Source organism: Phacochoerus africanus, chromosome 7 (assembly GCF_016906955.1).
Source record: "Phacochoerus africanus isolate WHEZ1 chromosome 7, ROS_Pafr_v1, whole genome shotgun sequence".
NCBI lineage: Eukaryota > Metazoa > Chordata > Mammalia > Artiodactyla > Suidae > Phacochoerus > Phacochoerus africanus.
Window position 1 is genome coordinate 79,900,538 of NC_062550.1, and position 24,460 is coordinate 79,924,997.

At 40.7% G+C, this 24,460-nt stretch overlaps 1 protein-coding gene across 2 annotated transcripts in view; it reads left to right on the top strand.

Moving 5' to 3' along the window:
* The window catches only part of ANO6 (anoctamin 6), a 223,348-nt gene that overhangs the window by 1,194 nt on the left and 197,694 nt on the right, over positions 1 to 24,460 (top strand). The window lies entirely within an intron of this gene.

Genomic DNA, 24,460 nt, shown 5'->3' on the forward strand with positions numbered 1-24,460 from the left:
GGGCAGGGTGGATCGCAGGGCTTTTCCTACAGTCCAGAGGACCAGGGGCCTAAGGGCAAGCCTGGGGCGCCCCATTTCTAATTAAAAATTGCTCACAAGTAGTGGAAGGGAAGGAGGGAGAGCCCTTTAAGAGTCAACAAACAAAAGGGGTGGGAGGAGGTGAGGAAGATGCGAGCAATCGAAGGAGAGGAGGAGAAAGTCAGGTCCCTAAAGAGAACACTGTCAGGGAATGATGACTTAATGAGTCCCTCCAGAAGACTGGCAATTAAATTACCAGGCAGTCTCCGACTCAGTTTCCTGGACGCCGAATTAGTTTAAATAACATAACAGTTCCTTCTCATGTACTAATACTCCTCTCTAATATATGCTTTACTAATACGTTCTAATATATTCTCTAATGACTTTAAAAGTAACTTAATTTTAGGAGTTAGATGTGGTTTTTCGTTCACATGTTAGATACCGCTCATTTATTTTTCAGTTTTTTCCAGCTCTAATGAGATATATAATTGACATATAACAAGGTGTAAGTTTAAGGTGTACAACGTGTTGATTTGACACATTTATATGTTGCAAAATGATTACCTCCATGGAGTTAGCTAACAACCTCCATCATGTGGCTTAATTTTTTTTTGTGGTGAGGACACTTAAGAGCTTCTCTTCTAGCGACTTTAAAGTATATGATACAATGTTATTAACTTCAATCACTTTCTGTATGTTAGATCTCCAGAACTTACTCATCTTATAACTAGAAGTGTACCCTTTCGACCAATATCTCCTCACCCCACGCCTTCTCCTGTTTTTGTGAGCTCACCTTTTTTATATTTCACTTGTAAGTGATAGCACAGTGTTTGCCTTTCTCTGTCTGACTTTTTTTTACTTATCATAATGCTCTCAAGTTTCACCCCTGTTGTTGCAAGCAGCAGAATTTCCTTCTTTCTCATGGCTGAATAATACTCCTGTGTGTGTAACTACTTCATCTCTGTCCATTCATGTGTACACAGAGGATGCCTTTTTGTATTTTGGCTATTGGAGGCACTGCTCATTTAAATCCAAAAACGAATGGAAGGAATTACATATACTCCATGGTTCAGCTTTACCTTTCATTCCCACTTGAGAAAAATTTATTAGGTATCCATCCTTATGGAGGGAACAAGTAGTAGTAGTCTTTTTTTTTTTTTTTTTTTAATAGGAGAGAAGACTGAAACTCACATGTTGATCTGCTTAGCCTCTTACACAGCTAATTAAGATTCAGACCCAGGTTTTCTGATTTGCAAGCCCTGTGCAGATTGATTCCTTTTCCACCTGGTCACTCCAGCTGTCAGATAATATATAATGCTACTATTTAGCAGCATGTAGTAGTAAATCATGATTACATAAAAATAGAGATCATGGGAACAAACTTTTAAAAGTTAGAATAGAATGAGCACAATCTGTTTCATAGGAAGACACTCTGGTCTATTATGGTGTGGTATCACCACTGAGAGTTGTAAATAAATACAGGTAAAAACCCAAGTGGAAACTGAAGCAAGCAAGAGACTCTGAGCTTTGTTCCACTGGACCATCATTAGATCTCAATTTAGACAGAAAACTAACTTGGTCTAGTCTGTGTTTACCTGATGGTTGTATCAAATCAAGCAGTATAGTTATATTTAAAAAAGTAAACCTCTCTATTCCTTGATCCTGCTCTCCATCGTCTACTGACATTAATACTTTAGTGGGTATAGGGGTCAAGTCAGCCTCTTTTATGTCATCAACAAATATCATCAGGTCTCAGCAGTTTGGGGTTGTTATTTAAATTTAATGTGGGTCACAGTGCTTTTATATCAAGAGAAGATGTTTACCATGCCAATGGAAAAGTTACATCATTGTAAAATAATAAGCCTTTTTAGAGGTTCTTGCAACCTTTTATACAGCCTTCACAGTTTCCAACTATGAGAGAGGAGACTGGTGATGTGAAGATTATAGTTTTAACTTCTGCATCTAGTTTTGTAATACAGGGCCATGTTCAAGCTATTGGCTAACAGATTTCTCCTGGTATTTGATTGTCACTGCTGAGTTTTATAATTTAAAAGCCACGCAGGTACTGATGGTTTCTGTGAACTTTCTCTATAGTCATTAACTTAATAATTCAGAGCAGGAGAGTTATTTTGACATACGTTTCTCAGTTAAACATCTATAATGAGTTAATTTGCAAGAGACAAAAAGAAAAACTATTTAAACTAGATGTAGTCCCTGGTGATATCATAGAAATATTTTATAAACATAAATGGAAGTGTGCCCTCCAGTAGACTGGGATTTGGGCTGCTTTTTTAAAAAAATTAAAAACATTTTTTTTTTACCAGTGGGTTTCTGCTTACTTTTGATACACCATTTAGTATTTTAAGTATAAGGGCTGCTTCCTTGTTTGGCATGAACCAATCTAGACAATCAAAGATGTGGGTGTCTTTTCCGTATTCCCTTATCTCACCGCCACCAGAAATTGTGCTCTAGGGTTTGTGAAAGAGGCAACCTAGCGGCATGAGGATTTTTTTTTTTTTTTTGCAAAAGGCCCCTTGATTTTCTAAATCAGTTTCAACAGCCAACCATAGATGTTATATCCAGGCAGTAGTGGTAGGAAATATTTGGCTCTTGGTTTACTGCACTGGTGCTAGTGGAGATCACATGTCAAGGCAAGTTCTGTGTGCAGAAGAGAGTCCTTAGCTGCCTTGCCTCCAGGAGCACCCCCCCCCCCCATTAATCAAGGAATTGAATTCAGTGTCTCTTCTTGTTAATGTGGAAAGTGATAGAAATATCTTTTATAGCCAGAATATAGATATTTAGTAGGCTGTTTTGTTTCTTGCATTTTCATGGTTCAGACTTGGCTGAGGGAAGAAAAGCGTTCCCAAAAAAAGAAAGGCGTTATCAGGAACAAGTCAGATAGTTCAGGCAAAAAGGTTTTTGTTTGTTTAGAAGGTTTAGTTTGGGTAAACTGAAAAAAAAAAAAGCACGACCTAAAGTTATGTTTTATTCAGGACCTTACTGAGAAGCTGGCTTCGAGGGGCTGTTTCAAAGAGGTAAGGGAAGAGTCAGGATGTATAGGAGTTTTGGGCAGGAGAAAAAAAAAGCAAAAAACAAAAAAACCCCCAGTCATTTCAGGTTAATGATTTTAGTGCATTTCTGAGTATGGGAAAATGCAAGAATTGAGGCTTTTTCAACTCATTCCTTTGATACACATCTTAACAATCTTGGAGTATCCTGTTTTTCTCCATCCTGAATTCCCTTCAGGGTGCTCCACTGAGGTGTCTGCAGTGGTTGATGGCTTTATGGCACCATCATCCTTCATTTGTTGAAATGGCAAGTGCCATTTTTTTTTTCCCCCAACCACTTTGGTATACCAGTCTGCTTATGGTAGAGTTTACTCTGATTCCCCACAGCTAATGGCCTTGTCATTGGGGTGGAGGATGGGTGGGCAGAGACCCATTACCTCTGAGAGATAATGGTCCAGCTGTAGCTCCCAAGTACCTTCTTTGGCTCCTTTTCTTTCTGCTGTTACATTTTTATATAGACTTACTTCCCACACTCTTTCATATCCCTTCACTGCTGATTTTATGTTTAATCACTTGCAGATCTGCTCTTAGCACCAGTTTTGCTTTGTCAACATTAATTGAGTAGGAGGTCCTTGGTGGCTCATCAGGTTAAGGATCTGGTGTTGTTACTGCTGGGGCTCAGGTTCGATCCCTTCCACATGCTATGGGCATGGTCAAAACAACAACATTAATTGAGCAAACCTTCTGAGCTAAGTGCAGGATTAAGTGCTGAGCTGGGTATTGGAAGACTAAAAAGGTGTAATATACATACCTTGGCCACAAAGAGGTGGCTTCCGTGGTACCAGTACTTACAGTATCATTGAGGTAGGTACACAACCATTGAGGAGGATGGGAGATAGCTTCATAGAAGAGACTGTTGGGCCACGTATTGAAGAGCCAGGCTGGCATAGAGGGCAGGAGAGTCTGGAGTTCCAAGTAGTTGCCTGTGGTGGAAGGGAGCAGTCACATGGCTGGGAAGGCAGTGAGATGTGGCACCATGAAGAATCCTTGCACGTTTTAAGCATTTTGGATTGTACCCTGTAGGCAGTCTGTAGCTCTTAAAAGATTATAGGGAAAGGAGCAATAGGATCAAATGTGCTTTTGGAAAGATCTCCTTGGTAGTGCATTTGGGAAATGGGTTGGAGAGGGGAACATGGTCAGGGTGAGCCTATCTGGTTGTCAGGTCAGAATTGGCCTGCAGTGGCCGTGGGAATAGAGAGGAGTGGGTCTGAGAGCTTGTAGAAGAGGCATAAGGTCTCAGAGGCTGAAGGCTTCCAGCAGGCAGAGAGGCGTCCAGGATGACTCTTGGACTTGAGCTGAGTGATTAGGTGGAAAGCAGTGGCAGGAGGAGAGCAGGTGTTCAGGAGGGGAGGATTTTGTATTGTTCCAGCAAGCCTTAGACTTTCCTCCTCGGCTTTAGCTCAGATCATTCCTCTCCCCTCCCCCAATACTAGACTATCCTCCTCAGCAGCTCCACCTCCTTCCAAATCTGTCACAAAATCGGAAAGCGATTAGATCCCTTTAGCCCAAAGTGCCCACCAATGAATGCTCATATCCCTTATGTTTCCATTCCACACAATTGGCATTCGCCTTGTATTTCTGTTGTTCATTATCGTTGCATTATTTACCTCCACAACTGGAAGGTAAATTTCTCGAAGACTGAAACGTGATGCTTAGTGATTTATGTGGCCCTCGTGGCTTTTTCTTCTTTGGCACTTTGAGACTCCCTCAGTCATCTGTTATAAAAACATTGATTGTACCCTCTCTTCCAGGCACTCTGCTAGGTGCCGTGGTCCTTGACCTCCAGTACCTTGCTATCTAGGAAGGAGACGGGGAAGAGATAGTTGCAGTCATCTGCGATTCCTGCTGTAATCAAGATGTGTACCAGGGTCAGCAGTGGTACCAAGGACAAAACGTGTAACCTTACTTAGGGCAACCCAGGATGGCTCTACATGGGCAATGCCTGTGCCAGCCCTTGGAGGAATGAGAAGTAGGTGAGGGAAGGGGGCTAAAACAGTGGAGTGTCCATAGTTCTTAAATGCATCATGACTTCTCATCAAATAAACTTTTTAAAAAAAATTTATACTGGAGTATAGTTGATTTCCAGTGTTGTGAGTTTCAGGTGTACAGCAGTGTGATTCAGTTGTGCACATATATATCCGTTCTTTTTCAGATTTTTTTCTCATATGCAGAATATTGAGTTCCCTTGCCATTTAGTGAGTCCTTGTTGATTATCTGTTTTGATGTAGTAGTGTGTATATGTTAATCTCAAACTCCTAATTTATACCCACTACCACCACCTTTTCCCTTTGGTCACCATACATTTGTTTTTTATGTGTGTGAGTCTATTTCTATTTCACAAGTAAGTTCATATGTATCATTTTCTTAGATACCACATGCAAGCCATATCATAGGCTGTTTGTCTTTGACTTCACTTAGTATGATAATCTTTAGGTCCATCCATGTTGCTTCAAATGGCATTCTTTCATTCCTTTTTATGGCTGAATAATACTCCATTGCATATATGTACCCTATTTTCTTTATCCATTCCTCTGTTGATTGGATATTTAGGTTGCCATGGCTATTTTAAGTAGTGCTGCTATGAACATTGGGGTGCATGTATGTTTTTGAATTGCTATTTTCTAGACATATGCCCAGGAGTTGGATTGCTAGATCATATGATGGTTCTATTTTTAGTTTTTTAAGGAACCTCCATAGTGTTCTCTATACTGGCTGTACCAAAATTATATTCCCACCAACAGTGTAGGAGGATTCCCTTTTCTCCACACCTTCTCAGCATTTATTTCAACAAATAAACCTTGATGCTGTCCTTGCCTTACTTGCTATGACAAGGGGTTTTTATGTATATGGGGTGTGTGTGTGTGTGTTTTCTCTATCAGGAGAATGACTGCTAAAAAGCAAAACAGAGCAAACTATTCTTGAAGTCTTTCTCTTTGAGCCTAGTCAGTCTTTTTCATGAACCTTTTGTTATTTCCAGTTTCAAATCCATAGTCATGATTTATCTTCCATGTCCTAACACTCAAATAATTGCTTTCCAAAAGTCTCCTCTTAGAAGTCTCATTGTTCTTTGGCCCTGACACAAACACAGCTCTAAAAAAGAAAAAGAGTTCTACACACAGACACACACACACCAACACCCACACCCTTTTTTCCCTTCAAGGGGTGGCAACAATCAGATACTTTGATTGCTGTACATTTATTTATTTTTCTTTTAGAGACCAAGAAATTTAGACTAAAAGCTCCCATGAAGAGTTCCCTCAGAGATACTATTTAAATTCTGACATTCTTGGGGAAGAAGATTATAGTATGTTGTTAAGAATCCCACAGTCTAGCTTTAAGTTAAAGGATGGTCTTGAACTCTCAAAGTGTTATTCGTAGCAAGTTAGATTAAAATCATTGTATTTTGTAGACATTTCCACTCAAGCTAATACTTAGGTTTTCTTCTGCTATACCTAGCAGTTTGTGTGGTTTTTTTTTTTTTTTTTTGTATTCTAGCCAATCCAGTGCACCTTAGCAAAAATCTTGGAGAAGTGCTATCTTATTTACCTTTGTACCCAACAGCTTGTATATCTTAATGCTTTTCTCAGGGTCCCAAACATTTGTTAAGGGACTCTCTTTTTTTTTTAGATGATAATGGGAAGCTTTGTCTCCTATAGATTTAAGCTGCTTGATCTGCTTTTGATACAAGTCACTCAGGGATGGGTGTGTGCAAAAAATCAGTAGTTTTAGAACACCCAAAAACCCCATCCTTTCCAGTTACCTTCAACCAAGGAAATATACCTCTTGACTGATTGGTAATGCCTGTGTAAATATAGAAGTTGTGAGAATTTAATACAGTCAAGTGATTGTCTTATGTCCTTTAGTTTTGTCTTGCTTTTTAAAATGCAACTAAAATTAATTAGCATCCATCCCAAGAAGCAGCCAGTTTAAAGAATACTAGACGAAAATGTCAACATAGAAAATTTTGGACGCGTACCAAAGACCAATCCAAATACTATTCAGTCCCAAATCAGATGGAACATTTGCATAGAAGACAAGTTGAAAGGTTAATAGGCAACTCTCTCTGCCATGGTATTTATTACTGCCCTGGCTACGTGTCTGAATACTAATTGAAAGAACTTTTCTGCAGTAAGTTATTCAGCAGCCGAAAATACAAATGAAAGAAAATGTATTCTTTTGTCAGGTCCAGATGTTGCTTTTATATTTAATGCTTTCAATCTAGGACACGGCAACTCTGCTATTTCCCACATTATTTAAAAGTACAAGTACTTGAAATTGGGGGAAAAGGGATATTAGTCATTAAAATTCTCTTTTCTATAATTTTTATTTTAACTTTGGCAGAACTTTAGCTAAAGGTCAAAGTCATGTAAATGTTCCTTCACAAAATGCAATTATGCAAATTATAGGCTTGTTTTATATAAACTAAGATTGTGTTTACATATTGATTTTTTTTTTTAATTTCTTCAGACAGTCTATCTAGACATTTGAGAAGCAATCATTGGCTTGTCACACACAAGATGATGGTTAGCTTTTCTTGTGGCATCACATAGACACAACCTTAAGCGTGTTTTTAAAATTTTTTTCTGATTTGTGAAAAGTTTTTTTTTTTTTTTTTTTTTTTTAGTAGGGCCAGACTCGTGGCATATGGATGTTCCCAGGCTAGGGGTTGAATCAGAGCTACACCTGCAGGCCTGGCTACAGCCACAGCAACACCAGATCCAAGCTGAGTCTGCGACCTACACCACAGCTCACTGTAACTCTGGATCCCTGACCCACTGAGCAAAACCAGGGATTGAACCCACATCCTCATGGATACTAGTCGGATTTGTTTCTACTGCGCCATGACTGGAACTCCTGATTTGTGAAAAGTTTTAAAGAAAATTATTCCCCACTAAATTTGAAGCACAAATAATACACCCTCCCAGCATATCAATGTTTTGTTACAATTTATATTATGGGAGTTCCCGTCGTGGCGCAGTGGTTAACGAATCCGACTAGGAACCATGAGGTTGCGGGTTCGGTCCCTGCCCTTGCTCAGTGGGTTAACGATCCGGTGTTGCCGTGAGCTGTGGTGTAGGTTGCAGACGCGGCTCGGATCCCACGTTGCTGTGGCTCTGGCGTAGGCCAGCGGCTACAGCTCTGATTCAACCCCTAGCCTGGGAACCTCCATATGCCTCGGGAGCGGCCCAATAAATAGCAAAAAGACCAAAAAAAAAAAATTATATTATGATTTTAAACAGGTTGCCTTCTTTTGTTGCATAATCTTTATTTCTTTCAACTGTTATTTATTAAAAAGCCCTGAATGACCAAGCTGTAAAACATAAGAGACTTTATTCCTAAAGCAAAAAAAGAAAAACCAAGAAAGAAAACACAAGACAGGCTTGTTTCTGAGTAATACAAATAGTAAAGAAACAGAGTGTAAGTCCACCGATCTTAGGTGTTACTTAGGAAAAGTAGGAGATTTTAAAAGACAGAGCTTCATGGGTTCTTTGGGGGAAAGTTAATCCCTAAAGAGGACATTAAAAAAAAAACAAAGAAGAGCTTGAAAGAGGCAGAGTCTTGATGAGAGGAGGAGCCAGGCTTGCTGTCGGAAGACCTAAATTGGCTTTGGCACCTAGAATCTATCACCTAGGGCAAGTTTCTTGGCTTCTCGGCAGGGTTGCTAGGAAGATGCAAAGTGGCAGGAACAGTGCTGGGTGTGGGCCCTTTTCACTCACTGCCTGAGTGGTAGTTACAATATCACCATCATAATGAATTCTTTTATTTAAAAGGAGTCCTGGGAACGCTGCTCTTTACTTCAGAGAGCCCAAGTCCTTCCCTGGCTGGCTGTTTGGTGTTGCTTTGTATCACACTGTGGATGCAGGAACTGCCCACGGAGACTCCAGTTAAGGGTGATCATGACTGTGGCTGTGCTGCGTTCACATGACCTTAAAGATAAAAGAGTTGAAGAACAACTTGTGGTTTCTGCAGAGATGGTTGCTGTGTGTGTGTGTCCTATACTCCGACAGATCCGCGGGCAGAATGACAAGGGTCATTCCAGGAAGCCTGTTTCAGGGGGAATTTCTTTCAGGGAGTCATAGCAAGAGGTTCCCATGGCAGACAGTTAGTAGGCTCCTGATAAATGGCTCATAAACATAGGAATTGTATCTCCATGGTGGGTAGTACCTGTGACTTATCTCTTCCTCCCGATTGCTGTCAGGCCATTCAAACCAGATGTCTATTTCCCCATGTGTCACCATGTGATCGTATGCCCGAGAAGTGAGGAATAATACTTTTAAGAAAGAAGTAAAGAGCTTTCATGACAAATAGAGCCTTTAGAGTATCCCAGGACAGAGGAAAGATTGGTGATGAGATTCTCAGGGGTCAGCATCCTTCCATGATGCCATTGTCACTACTGAACCTTGGAAACATGGGGGAGCACCTAGACTTCACCACTCGGTGGAGGGAGGGCAGCCACGAGGCATGTGAAGGGAGCCATTGTTAACCTGCTTTGCTAAAAACCTACTGGATTTTGTCATTCTTCCTACCACCCTTTCCCAGTTTTTGCCCATTGTAAATGCAGGCATTGTCAGTTGGGACCCTCGTCCTCTGAATGTCTTCTGGAAGTAGAGCTTGTCCTAGGTCTCAGAGAGCTAGACCTTCTCAGCCTCAGGCTATCCCCCCACACCCCAACCCCACTCTCAGAGGACTGGGGGGGTGCCTTGGGTAGTTACCTCCCCTTGGATCTGGAGGGGGAAGGGGGAGATGAGGCCCCAGGGATTCCCACCCCGGAGAAGCCTTGGGTATGTGTAGCTGTGAAGGAGCAGGTGGAAGTGATCTTTGATTGAGGTTTGGATTTGTAGATGAAACCTGAATCTCATTAAAGGTGCTTATGTTGGAGATAAAAAGATGATTCTCTCATGTGCTGGAAGAGCATTTCTGCCACCTGCTACGGACAGCCTCACCTTGGCCAAGGACGTGGGCCGGTGTCCTATTGGATGCTGTGATGAGGGAGAAAGGACCTCTGCTGGCCTGTGGTCCTATTTAATTTATTCATCCCACATCAGCTCCTTCTCCTGCTCCTTAGCTGCCAGTCATTCTCCTAAGAGTCTGTCATCTCGCCTCTGTCTCAGTATTTTCATCAGACACTTAGCCTGGGTCTGTGTAGAGATGGAGGTCGCCACTACTTAAATTTAAGTTTTAGACAGATAGGGGTTCAAATTCTGTTTCACTAGCTGTGTGACCTTGAATGAGTACTTTAACTTTCTCCTCCTCTGTGAAGCGGAACCAATATTAGAACCTACTTTAAGGGTGATTGTGCCAAAAATGACATACTTTTAAAATGCTTAGTTTGCAGGATTGTGGTGCCCGAGACACTAAAAGCCCTCCATAATTATGAGCTAATGTTGTTAATATTATGGATAGCTGTTTTTTACCAGTATTTTAACTCAGATATATCTCTTTTGCTTTTTATTAGAGATTTTAGCATTCTTCCATTTATTCAGCTCATTGTCATTTTTGTTCTTTTCATTAAATTGTGAGCATCTCGAGAGCTATTCTCTCTGTGAGGAGTGTAATGCTGGCACAGAGTAGGTGATCTTTAAATTCTGATTGAATGAGTGAGTAGGCGAATGAAAAATACTGAGTATCAAAAAGCTATGTGGTATGATTGGAAAAGTAGGACTTTGGATATAGATCAACCCTTGTGCAGGATTGTATAACTGAAGCCTTGGTTTCCGTATCAGAAAAATGTAGTAGAGATAATAATATAGAAACGGCAATGATACTTTATAGGATTGTTTCAAAGTTTAAAATGAATGTGTAAAAGCATGAGGGCCAGTTCCTGGGCTGTAATAGGCCAATAAGTAATAGTGGCAGTCATTATGAGACAGCTGAGAATGGAGAAATGTGACAGGCATAACCTAAATGGGATGCAGTAGGTGCATTTCACAATAGAATTGTACCCCTTTGAATATATATAGTTTTAGTAAGAAAGGTGAGAGAATATAGGATACATTTCATAAGGAAATTTAAATGATACTTTGGTAGCCTCGACATTAAAGAGAATGTAAGAAATAAGGGCATTTCTTAATCTAGCAAAATTGAGATTTTGAAAGTATAGCTTGTATTTAGGTCTAAAGGGTAATGTTCTTGATATTGATCATGTACACTTTTAATAAATTTTTAATAAAATACGTAGTTTTAAATGTATAAGTTTGCTTATCATGTAGTTTTAAATGAATATATAATTTTGCTTATCATGGTCAATTATTTGGAATGGGAAAATTCTAAAATACTTAATTTGGCCGCAGACTAGAATTTCTGTTGAGTTTGATTGAAAGGTTGGAAGTCAGTTAAAACCTGTTAAAAGAGATGGATGTGAGACAGAGCAAATGATAAAACAGAAGACAGGAATACCCAGAGATATTTGCTACCCTTATGGTTTGAATTGTTTTGAATTTAGTGATATGAAAAGTAAAATATGCTGCACACCTGAAGCTAACACAACTTTCTAAGTCAACTATACTCATGAAATTTACTTAAAGAATAAAATAATCTATACCTAGTTTGCAAAATAGGTATATGAAATACTGTTTCTCATTTTGGAAGTTTGAAGTTTGGGAATGATTCAGTCTGTATCCCCTGATTATTAGAAATTAAAGACTGCCAGCCCCCCTCCAGCAGCATCAGACCTAAGGAAAGTTATTCCATTTGGGTAGGCGAGAGCGAAAGAACAGAAAGAAGGCTGTTTTTCTCCCCAAATAAAATGGAGTTGAAGGTCATTTGCTTTGTATGTGAGCCTTTCCTGGAAGTCACTTTTCAGTGAAAGCCAAAGTGCCATCCTTCCGTTATGACGCTTAGAATTGTAGTTCTGGAAGTTCCCTTGTGGTGCAGTGGGTTAAGGATTGGGCACTGACATAGCTGCAGCGCAGGTTTAGTCCCTGGCCCAGGAACTTGCACGTGCCCCAGGTGCAGCCAAAAAGAATTGTCATACTTACTGTCCATTGGGTTTCAGCCTACACTCCACCTGCAAGATGCCAGACCATCTCATGTTTCCTGCCTCCATTTAAATTTAGGATAGTACTTAGTACCCACTGGTGTAGTACATGCTTTTACAACAGGCATATTGCAGCTTACAAATCACAGAGGAGATGCGAATGTTTCTGACGGGCCTTGTCATCCAATCTAAGGGGAAGCAACACAGCAAATAGCTTTTGAACAATGGGGTAATCATGGTTTTCCTGAGGGTCACAGTTGTCTAAACTGGCTGGGTGCTTGTTTTAGACTCCAAAATACTTATTTTGAAGAGTTCAAACACACTCTTGAGTAACTTATTTGGCACACACACAAATCACTTTGAATACTGATCATGGAATTGCTAGCAGTGGCCTTTGTAAATCAGGTCTGTTGCTTTTTCTTTTTTTAAGCCGCACCTGGGCAGATGGAAATTTCCAGGCTAGGGGTTGAATTGGAGCTGAGCTGCCAGCCTATACCACAGCCACAGCAATGCCAGATCCGAGCTGCCTTTGTGACCTACACCGCAGCTCACGGCAACACCCACTAAGCAAGGCCAGGGGTGGAACCTGCATCCTCTTGGATACTAGTTAGGTTCTTAACCCACTGAACCACGATGGGAGCTCCCTCTATTGCTTTTTTTTTTTTAATTTTCATTTTTTAAACTTTTATTGAACTATCGTTGATTGACAATGTTATGATAATTTCTGCTGTACCACAAAGTGATTCAGTTACACGTATTCACACATCCATTCTCTTTCAGGTTCTTTTGCCACATAGATTATCACAGATTACTGGGTAGAGTTCCCTGTGCTATACAGCAGGTCCCTGTTGGCCAGTCATTTCCGTATACCTCAGTGTGCGTATGCCAATCCTAAAAGTCATGTGCGTAGAGATTTTATTTCGCTCAGAGCACTGGCTTGATGTCCTCTCACAATCTTTATTAAATTCAGTAAATGTTCTCTCAAGAACTCCTATAGGTCATGTGCTATTTAAGGTCTGAGAACACAGAACCAGGTAGAGAAGATTCCTTCTTGGGAGAGTTTATGTTCTAATAAGTGATCAAATAAAAGCTAAAAACCCATGTGGAAACCCATTCATTGACCTCATGTCTATTCGGCAGGGTCTCTGTGCCAGGCATTGTACTGGACACTAGAAATTCCATCCACAAGACAGAGGAAATGGCCTCTGCCCTCGATGAGTAGGCACGCTGGCAGGAAAGACAACAAGCATGCCGCAGATTACCAGCAAATTATATTTAAAGGTTTTGTTTAAAAAGAGCCGGAACCAGGATAGCACAGCCAAGAACAGAACTAGGGCGTATCCAAAGCTGGTTCAGGGGGCTGGGCCCTCCCTGGAAGATGACAGACAAGTGCAGCTGTTATTCTCATAATCCTAAAAATAGCATGGCCGTAGTCTCGAGGCTTTGAAAAGCCTTCTGCGAGGAGGCTCAAAGATACACCTTAAGGTGTAAAACACCATACGTGTTTTCGGGCTCAAAACACCAACTCTCCCGGGGAAATCCTCCACGTGGATGGTTGGTTTGTACTGATTTCTATAGCTGTCAGTGCACCTTGCAAAGGTGAGCAGGTAGCATTGTTGCTGTACCCTTAGCCCCGTGCTTCTATTCTGGGGTAGATTGGCTAAAACGTCAGCCCTGCGTTGGAAAGCAGCAACACTTGGGGTGGGGGTGGGGCTCAGTCCCAGTGCCTTTCATTCTTTCTTTGCAGGTCAATTTAGCATAATCTTCCAACTGCATTTGAAGGAGAAGGTGAGGCTGAGCCCAAGTGATTCTGTGCCTATTTCCCGAGTTGACAGCGGAAGAGGAGGGAGAGATGAAACGGGTCCCCTCCCCTCCACCCTTCCCTCTACTGACTTGAAAGGGGTGGAGCTAGCAAGAGTCCCTTTTCTAGATTCTCAGCCAGGAATCTAGTCTTCCTGCCCAGCCTGCTGAGGGGTGTGACTCATTCCTGTTTGGAAGTGACTGCCTTTGGCTGGGAGGCAGAACCAAGCCCCTGAGGCATGAATCACAATTTGTGCGAGGGTGGAAAAGCCCCACAGGGACCCTGAGATGCTCCCTTAGGAACTTTCCCCTTGAATCTCGAATTCCTTCCCTGTGAATAGCCAAAGGACCCTGGTATTGCTGGAGTAATATGGAGGATGCAAATTCAAACTTGTTTTTGTTTTCAGTTGATAGGGCAGAAAGAAACAGATGCAAATTGTTCTCATTTCCCTATTAAAAAAACCTGTTATTTTTCTGTGTTAGGATCTTTTGGGCATGCCTGAAATCTAACAGGCAGCAGGACTGTATTGTTTAACTTATTGTTATATCCATCACAACAAATTCCTTTCAAGCAGAGAATATTTCCTTTATAAATGCCATTGAGATCAAGTCCGAGAGATCCTATCCTTAACCCTTTGCCGTGCTTTTATCTGAACCTGCTATTCCTAGTAATGTTTATTTAGTCCAGTGGTATTTTTTTTTGAAAAAACATTTAAAAGGCACATTTCACATACTGTAACATGTACAGTTAACTGCTCGGTTTGGTAAGTCGTGACAGTTGTATAACCACCCACCCAAAACAAGGCAGAGGACATTTTCATCACCCTTGCAGGGCAGACACTTAATGCCATCTACCAAATTGGTTTCACCTGTTCTTAAACGTCATCTAAATGGAATCATGTAGGATGTAGTCTTTTAGGTACCTGGCCTCTTGGCATAATTTTGGAAATTCATCCATGTCGTTTTATCAGTAGTAGCCTAGTATATTTTAACTGTAAGAATATCTGAAAAACTATTTTGAATTAAATCTTGACATATTACATCTCTGATAAGGAGAAAACTAACAATAGTTAATTTTTAATTCTATTTTTTACATCAAAGCCAAGTATTACTTGGCCTTAGTTATTCTGTCAATTTGTAATCTTTTTCAAAGCTCATGCATTGCCTTGCTGGGGATAGGAAATTAGCAAATGTTTACTTAGGAAGGGAATGTGTGAGGAACATGAACGCGGATCTCATTTTATAGAAATTCAGATCTTAATGACCCTGCTGTGACGCAAAACCAAACGGCCCACTCATTCTGCTGACAGTTTTACTGGTGAGTATGATACTCACCCCGAGCGGACTGTTTGTGGGTGCTGTCCTTCAGTGTAAGGAGTTCAAGTGTAATAATAACGCATTTTTCCAAAAGGTCAGTGCTTACTGTTTTGTTTTGTGTTTTAAACTGGTAAAAATATTTTCAACAGCTATTATTAGCCTCATTTGGTAATTGAGTCGCTCTGAGAACAGAAACAGTAACAGTGACCTATCCAAAATGAAGGAGCGATTCACTGCTGGTGCAAGATATTAGACGCCAAAATATTTATTCTAGCACATGGGTTCCAAGTTCCTCTGCAGAGAAGTTATTGACACTCACGTTGGTTTCCCTTGAGGGTGACTCATGATTTCTTGAGTCTGGTTTCACTGTTAGTCACTGCCACTGCTTGGGTTAAAGCAGGCTGTTAGACCCTGCCTGGATTCCAGCCTTCCCAGCCCACCCCTTACTCCCACCTCCTGGCTCAGCCACTCAACAGTCTCTGGAAAGGATTCCCACTCTAGGCAAGCAGGCTTTTTATAATTTAGCAGTTAGTATCGCTGCAGCATTAACCTTGTATTTGGGTTCAGAACAAGTTGGCTTGTTCTTTTTTCCCATTCCTTACATTCATTTTCTCAGATACATGCTTAGAATGCCACTCCCTCTGGTTCTCCAGGTCCTGTCCTGTCCGTGTCTCCTAATTGGTCTCATGCCCTGGGAGTGAAGTCCTTCCCCCCTCCATGTGGCCTCCTGCTCTGCCCAAAACAGACCCTGATCATGGCCTGCCTGGGTCCCCAGATTTAATATCGTGAGTTGTGCCGCTCTCCCTTTCTTCAGCTGTTATTCCAGTGGTACCTTAAATCTTGGGCCCTCATTTGTGATCAGCGTGTTTTTCACTCTACTTCCTTAGTCATGCTGTGCTGGCTGCTGCTCTAAGTGGGGCTGTGAGTAAGAATGGGATACAGTTTCCTGCAGTAAGAGATACGAGACTTCAGCGGGGCACCTAAGAAAGATGAAGTGTTTACTGGAATGTGGGAAAACTACCTCCCGGGCATGGGGCACGGTAGAGATCTGTGCCTGGCGGTAAACAATCCTGTTCTAAAGCAGTTTCCCAGTTTGGGGAGGGTCCTCCGAGCAGCAGGATGTCTGATTCGAGCTAGCCCTCAGCTGGGGAGCGCTGATGGCTGTCTTGGTAAACCTTTCCCTGTTCCTCAGTATAGAAAACGCATATTTTCTCAATCTTGTGCACGTACCTCTTTAAGAAAAGTCCTCTGGTCAAAATTTTAAGATGTGCTGAGAATCCAAAAAGTGGAGAGCCACTCTTGGCTTTTCCCTTCCCTCCCGGATGCCAATGGCATTCCTGAACCCTGCTGCCTCCACATTCTGTGGCAACCGCATCCTCTCGCAGGCGGCCTTCTTCCTGGCTCCACACTGGACTTGGTCCAGGCACTTGCTCCCAGGCCTCCTTCCTCCCAGGCAGCCTCCATAGCCTCATCCTGGGTCTTCCCTGAGCCCCGCTGCTGTCGTGGAAATGGCAGAGGCTGCATTGGAAGGGAAGCGGGATCTTACCTGCCTTGGGAGAAGGAAATTAGCTAAGGTGAGCGCACAGGCAGGACCGTCCTAACCCCATTGTGGCAGAACCTAGCAGACATCAGGTTCACATTATATTTATTTTAAAAAAGTGACAGGAGTTCCCGTTGTGGGTTAATGGGATGTGAGGATGCAGGTGTGATCCCTGGCCTCGCTCGGTGGGTTAAGGATCTGGCCTGCCTTGAGCTGCAGTGTAGGTCACAGATGGCGCTCTGATCTGGTGTGAATGTGACAGCCTGATTCAAACCCTAGCCTGGGAACTTCCATATGCCGCAGGTGTGGCCCTAGAAATAAAAACAAAAAAAAATTTTTTTAAGTTTTAAAAAAGTGACAAATGCTGAGCATGGTAGACTATATAAGGATTATTGTCAGACTTCTGATAGAGCTGGTGCCATTCATTTTATTAAGCTGAGTTTTCACCTGTGACGTTCAAAAAAGGTTGAGAAAGGTTCCCATCTGAATTTTTAATTTTGTGCAATAAGTCGGGTTGCAGCATTTCACATACCTCTGAAAAAAGTTTATTGTGACTATGGACTTTTAATGGGCAATTAGAATAAGAAAGTATGTATTAATGTTTTGCAAATATATGTAGAAAATCCATCATCTGTGACTTGTGTATACTATGTTAATTTATTTGTTACTTTATTTGTCCACAAGTAGTAAGTGGTTATTTGGATAATAATTGTGCTGGCAGATTGCTTTGTAGTGTTTTGAAGTCTGAATGAATTTACTGTACATGGGAGTCGCCTTGGCCATGCATTCCAAATCAAAAGGACTACTTTCTTAGTATTGTCTACCCTTGACAACTTGGAATAAAGTATTTTATTTTTCTACATATCTCTCTCCTCTCATATAAAGCAGTGACTGAATTTACCTGCTTTTTTGGTCTTATTAGAGATGTTTGCAGATACATTTTTTTTTTCTTTTTTAAAAGTTTTATTGAAGTATAGTTGATTTACAGTGTGGTGAAAATTTGTGCTGTACAATAAAGTGATTCATTTATACACATATACACTCTTTTCTCATATAGATTATCACAGAATATTGGGTAGAGTTCCCTGTGCTATACCACAGGTCCCCGTTGGTCAGTCATTCCATATAGCACAATGTACATATGCCAGTCCCAAACCCCTGTCCAGCCCCCCAACCTGTCCCCTTTGGTAACCAAAGGTTTTTTTTTCGAAGTCTGTGTGTCTGTTAAGTTCATTTGTATCTTTTTTTTTTTTTTTTTTTTTTTTTTGCTTTCTTGGGGCCTTACCGGCAACATATGGAGGTTCCCAGGCTAGGGGTCGAATCGGAGCTACAGCTGCTGGCATACACTACAGCCACAGCAACTCGGGATCCGACCTACACACAGCTTACGGCAGTGTCAGATCCTTAACCCGCTGAGCAAGACCAGGGATCGAACCCGCAACCTCATGGGTCCTAGTCAGATTCGTTTCTGCTGCACTGCAATGGGAACTCCTGTATCCTTTTTTAGATTCCATGTATAACTAATATATGAAGTTGTCTTTCACTGTCTAACTTCATTTAGTACGGTAATTTCTTGGTCCATCCATGTTGCTGCAAATGGCATTACTTCATTCTTTTTTATAGCTGAGTAATATTCCAATGTATATATGAACCATATCTTCTTTATCTGTTCCTCTTTTTTTTTAAGATATTATTTACTCGTCTATTGGCTTTTTTCTAATTTAACCAACTCTCCAACCCCTGTACTTTTTTTTTGGTCTTTTTGCCATTTCTTGGTCCGCTCCTGCGGCATATGGGAGGTTCCCAGGCTAGGGGTCTAATAGGAGCTGTAGCTGCCAGCCTACGCCAGAGCCACAGCAACTTGGGATCCAAGCCATGTCTGCGACCTACGCCACAGCTCACGGCAACGCCGGATCGTTAACCCACTGAGCAAGGGCAGGGATCGAACCCGCAACCTCATGGTTCCTAGTCGGATTTGTTAACCACTGCGCCACGACGGGAACTCCCCATCTGTTCCTCTTTTGATGGACATTTAAGTTGCTTCCCTGTCTTGGCTATTTTAAGTAGTGCTGCAGTGAGCATTGGGGTGTATGTCTCTTTTCAAATTATGGTTTTCTCTGGATATATGCCCAAGAGTGGGATTGCTGGATCATATTTTTAGTTTTTTGAGAAACCTTCATGTAGTGGTTGTATAGATACATTTTTAAAGTGTAATTACTTACTGCAGATTAAAGGGAGAGATTCAGACATAGCACAGATTGTCTCTCATTTATCACAGGTTATCTCCTGCAAATGTTCCGTATAGAGAAATACTTAAATCAAAGGTCATTTTCTTGGAGGGATGGCATATAAAGGAAGATTATACTGAGGATCTTTTGTCCTGTGTTTTATGGAAATGTAATTTCACCCAGTATAAATGCTATATAAAGCTTTCCCTGTAACTTAAAAATTGATTGGATAAGGAAATATAGTAACCTTTTAAAATCATACTTGATTTTTGGTGACAGAATAGTGAGGGTTTCTATTATGTTCCTCCTGATTCCTGCCTAATTTTTATTGCAGCCATTAGAAGATGAGTGAGTAAAAGGCTTCACAGGCTCTTGAAAGGAGAGTATCAGTGAGGCATCTCTGAGGAGGTTTGCAGGAGTCTCAGGCTTAGAGGCTGACCTTTTTGAGAAACTGAGCAGGAAAATGCTTGCTGCCCATTTCTGTTTGTATTGCCCAAGCTACTACCTGGGGTTTTAGGGGTTATTGCTGAGAGTGGCTTTAGGATCAGATTTTTTTTTTTCAATTAAAAAAAAAATTTTTAAGTATAGTTTATAATGTTGTGTTAGTTTCAGGTGTACTGAAAAATAGATATGTAAGTATAACTGAAAAGTGAACATAAAACTATTAAGTTATTGAGAATATTAAAATTTCTGTTTCAGTATACTGAACTGATACATGATTTCACAAAAGTTTGAAAGAAACTTTTCAGTTGTATATCTTTTTTTTTTTCAGATTCTTTTCCCTTATAGTTTATTTTAAAATATTGAATACAGTTCCCTGTGCTATTCAGTAAGCCCTTGTTCGTTAATCCCAGATTCCTAGTTTAGGTGGTTGTGTTGGGGGAGGACCAGAGAAGGAATAGAGAGTGTTCTTCTGATTTATTTTTTTATATTTCTTGACTTTTAACTTTCTGTTTTAATTAGGAATCTTCAGTTATAGGGGACAGAAGTCCAAATCATAGGGCCTCAGAAATCAAAGAAATTCATTAGTGCCAGAAGTGAAAGGTTCAGAGGTGGTTTTGGTTTCAGCAGCAGCCCTGCCCCAGGGACTCCCAGCGGCCCCAGCCCTCTCCTTGTAGCTAAGGGCAGTGCTGGTTCCCCACCTGCTACTCTCCTTTCACCTTGTCATCCACAGAAAGAAAGGGTCCAGCTAACTGCTCTTCCCTAGAAACGGCAGCAGATACTCTGAGGGGATTGTGTGTCCAGCTCTAATCCCCATCGTGGATGTGGGTTATAGGCTATGTTGATGAGCCCTAGATGAGGGTGGAGTTACTTAACCCCATAAATGAAAAGGAGAAATACGTTCATTTCTTTCAAACTTCTGTGAAATCATCTATCAGTTCAGTATACTGAAGCAGAAATTTTAATATTCTCAATAACTTAGTAGTTTTATGTTCACTTTTCTTAATATAAAAATTGGAGACATGAGATATTTTCTCTTGCTCTCTCCCAAAAACAAACAAAACATTAAAAGTGATGTTTTTTGGGGTGGTGCTCCTTAGAGCCCTCCACTCTCTCCTTGGGTTGGTGGTGTTGGCAGGTCTTTACAGAAAAGATACGTCCCTGGCTTTATCTGCTTCTTCACTGTGTTACCGTAGATGTTTTTCAAATCTCTCTCCAGCATAAAGCAGTAGAAGAGGCTCATTGGGAAAGGTTTTCTGATGTTAGAATGACTAAATGAAAATCTTTACTCTGATACTTACTGGTTGTGAGACCTTAAGTAAGTTGTTGAACCCCCGGGCTGGTTTCCCTCTTTGTAAAGGTAAAATGAGATAATGTACTTAAAAGACTTTGTACAGTGCCTGGGACTAGTAGCTGTTTATATTAGCCAAATTATGCAAATCTCATGATTCAAGTAAAATTATTATAATGTGTACAAGAACATAATTATAGGCATTCATGTATGGGCCCATGGCTAATTATTATGCCTATAGAATGAATCTGTTCTTTGCAATTTTGCATAGATTCTCTTGGGTAGGATTCCAGAAGTTAGATTGACATTTTAGTCAAAAAAACCAAGAAGATTATTAAGTTGACAGAGATAGCATATGGTACATTAATATTACTAATAAGCATTACTTGTGTTACTGAATTAGGTCTGAAAATATCAAGAGGGAAATTAGCTTAAAGCATGAATTTCCAAGTCTGTCTAAGTGTAAGTACACAGTACGTCTGTAATTGATTTTATTCCTCGGGTGACTTTTTTCAGTTTATACTGGGGCGCACTTTTCATAATATTATAATAGGGATAGATAAAAATGAATATATTCATTTACCTTCCACAATAAGTAGTTTCAAGCAGAATTGTTGAATCAGCGACATTCTTTGGAGCCAATGAGTGCAAAACTGACACCTATTGAAAGTTTACTTAGTGGTTTTTGGGTTTCTTGCACTTTCCAGTGTGATCCTCTTTGAGTTCTTCAGGGTTTATTTAACCTGGGGTCAATATAGTGCCCGAAATATTTCTACACTTGGAAATTCAAATCAAAATAAACATTGCTAACCCCAAGGAAAGAGTAAGGGGGCTGAGGTGGTTAGGCTTTGAAAAAGAAAGCTGACCAGAAGCCTATAATAATGGAGAGAGGCCAGCTGCAGAAATGGATATAGAGGGAATCCTAGAGATTTAGGCAATTCATTCCTATAGTTAACCTAATGGTATAGATTGCTAAACATTTAACATGGTCCAGATATAGACTTTCCCTTAAGGTTTAAAAATAGACAAAGCAGGAGTTCCTGTCGTGGCTCAGTAGTTAACGAATCCGACTAGGAACCATGAGGTTGAGGGTTCGATCCCTGGCCTTGCTCAGTGGGTTAAGGATTTGGCGTTGCTGTGAGCTGTGGTGTGGGTCGAAGACACGGCTCGGATTCCGAGTTGCTGTGGCCCTGGCGTAGGCTGGCAGCAACAGCTCCGATTAGACCCCTAGCCTTTCAAGTAGATGAAATGAAAGGAATGGCAGTGAGATTCTTATGGAATATGATCCATAACCCCCTCCAGTACATTAGCTAATCAAGTGGCGCTAGAAAAAGCAAAAAGCAAAAAAAAAAAAAGACAAAGCAGTAATTGGTCTGATTGTTTTGATTGTTTTGATATAGCTTTGCTTCCTATAAGAGCAAATCAGATCATGTCATGTGGGTCAGTTCCATCCCCACTTTTTTTTTTTTTTTAAGGGCCATACCTGTGGTGTATGGAGGTTCCCAGGCTAGGAGTCTAATCCGAGCTACAGCTGCCAGACTACGCCACAGCCACAGCAATGCCAGATCCGAGCCTTGTCTATAACCTACGCCACAGGTCAGGGCAATGCTGGATCCTTAACCCACTGAGCGAGGCCAGGGATCCAACCTGCAGCCTCATGGTTCCTAGTCAGATTCATTTCTGCTGTGCCATGATGGGAACTCCAAGTTCCATCCCACTTTCTAATGAAGTCCATCATCCCAGGATTTATTAAGTGTCTGCTCTATGCCTGAAACTAAGAAGGTGCATTAAAAAGAGTAACATATATTAAGTGCCATGCGTAACTCTGAATACTTTATATATAAATACATTTAGTAGTTGTAAGAATGCTCTTAGGTAGGTGCTACTGTTATAACACCCTTCTTATGGATGAGAAAATTGAGGGTCAGGAAAGTTAAGTAATTCTTTAAAGCTGCACAGCAAATAAATGGTGAAAGCAGGATTGGAATTTAGGCTCAGTCATTACACAGATTCCTGGAGAGTCTAGTTATGGAAACAAAAATAAAAAATAAACTAAGAACAGTATAAATATTTGATTAGCTAATGTACTGGAGGGGGTTATGGATCATATTTCATAAGAATCTCATTGCCATTCATTTCATTTCATCTACTTGAAAGCTCTGCTAATTTCTCCCTAGATGGGAGGCTGATCTTGATATGATAGTGAGTCCTTGGAGTTAGTGAAGGAAAAAGTTTGATAAATACTGCTGTAGAGTTATTTTCCCCCCTCCTGGCATGTCTAGAGAGTGGCAATAACTTCATTTTTTATAGCCGGGGCACTTAACGGTTAACAAAGCACCTCTGTCTCACTTGATTTTTAACAGCAATCGTGTAAAGATGGCAGGACATCTGTTTTATGGATGAGGGAGCTAAACTGCTATGTCACTCTAAATTTTTGCCATTCCATTGTTCTGTTGTTCAATTTAGAAGAGTGTGGTTGAATTTTCTTTCGTATTTATAGAGAATATGCATAAAGAGAATGCGTTTCATGCTAGGTAAACTTTTTAGGAAAAACAAACCCAGAAATTTGAAGTCAGTTGACCCAAAGGACTGCAGAGGAAGATGCTGACGAAGACATTTAATCAGAGTTGTTCCACTAACTAGTGTGCATGGGTCCCTACCCCACTGAGTCCATCTTAGAATGCTACTCCAGTTCCAAAATATGTGGTCTGGGCTCATGTGGCCAGCCTCAACCAAAGCTAAGACCTGCTATTTATAATAGTTCCTCTCTTGAGGCCGAGTCTGTGGTAAAGATGGAAGCTGGGACTGTCAGGTCAGGCTGGTTAGTCCAGGGATGTAGCTCAACCTTCCTGGATTTCAAGTTGTCTTAAAACTGTAGTAGTGATTGGTGATACCACATAGGACTTTTTGTGAGAATGAAATGATAGCTAAAAAAAGATGTGAAATGGCTTTGACAGTTTTTGAATTGCAAGCTGATACAGAGCATAATCCCAAGTGCTGTTAACATCCTGGACCTAGAACACCTTGTAAATAACCGAAGCTGCAATTTCCATGTCAAAGAGGCAGAATCACAAAATGTGTGATGGAGAAAACTATTACCTGATAATAGAAAAAAGTTATTACACAGTAAGTTTGCCTAGTTATTATTATTTTCATGAGATGTTCTCATTTTTTTTTTTCTCTTGAGTAATTCTGAGATGGTTATTCTTTTGGATTACGGTCTGCCATTTTGGATTTGGTTTGTTACACATTCTGCAAGTTTATAACAATTGGCAAACTCAGAAAAATTTGTGTTTTTTTTTTTTTCCTTTTGTAAGGACAAATACATTGGTAGGGCAAGGCATTCCCATTCTAAGGCTAAATTTTAAGGCTCTCTTTTGTGTTGAGGATAGGATATAGAGGATATAGGTTTGTTAAGGGCAGAAAAGGATGTCCATCAGTAATAAACTTGGTTTTCGAAAATCTGGACAATATTTTCTTTTTTCTTTTTTATTATTTTTTTATTATTTTAATTTTATTTATTATTATTTTTGTCTTTTTAGGGCCACACCCGTGGCATATAGAGGTTCCCAGCTTGGAGCTGAATTAGAGCTGTAGCCACTGGCCTACGCCACAGCCACAGCAATGCCAGATTCGAGCTATGACTTCAACCTACACCCACAGCTCATGGCAATGCTGGATCCTTAACCCCCTGAGCCGGGCCAGGTATTAGCTCATGGATACTAGTTGGGTTTGTTAACCATTGAGCCATGACGGGAACTCCAAAATTTTTTTTATTAT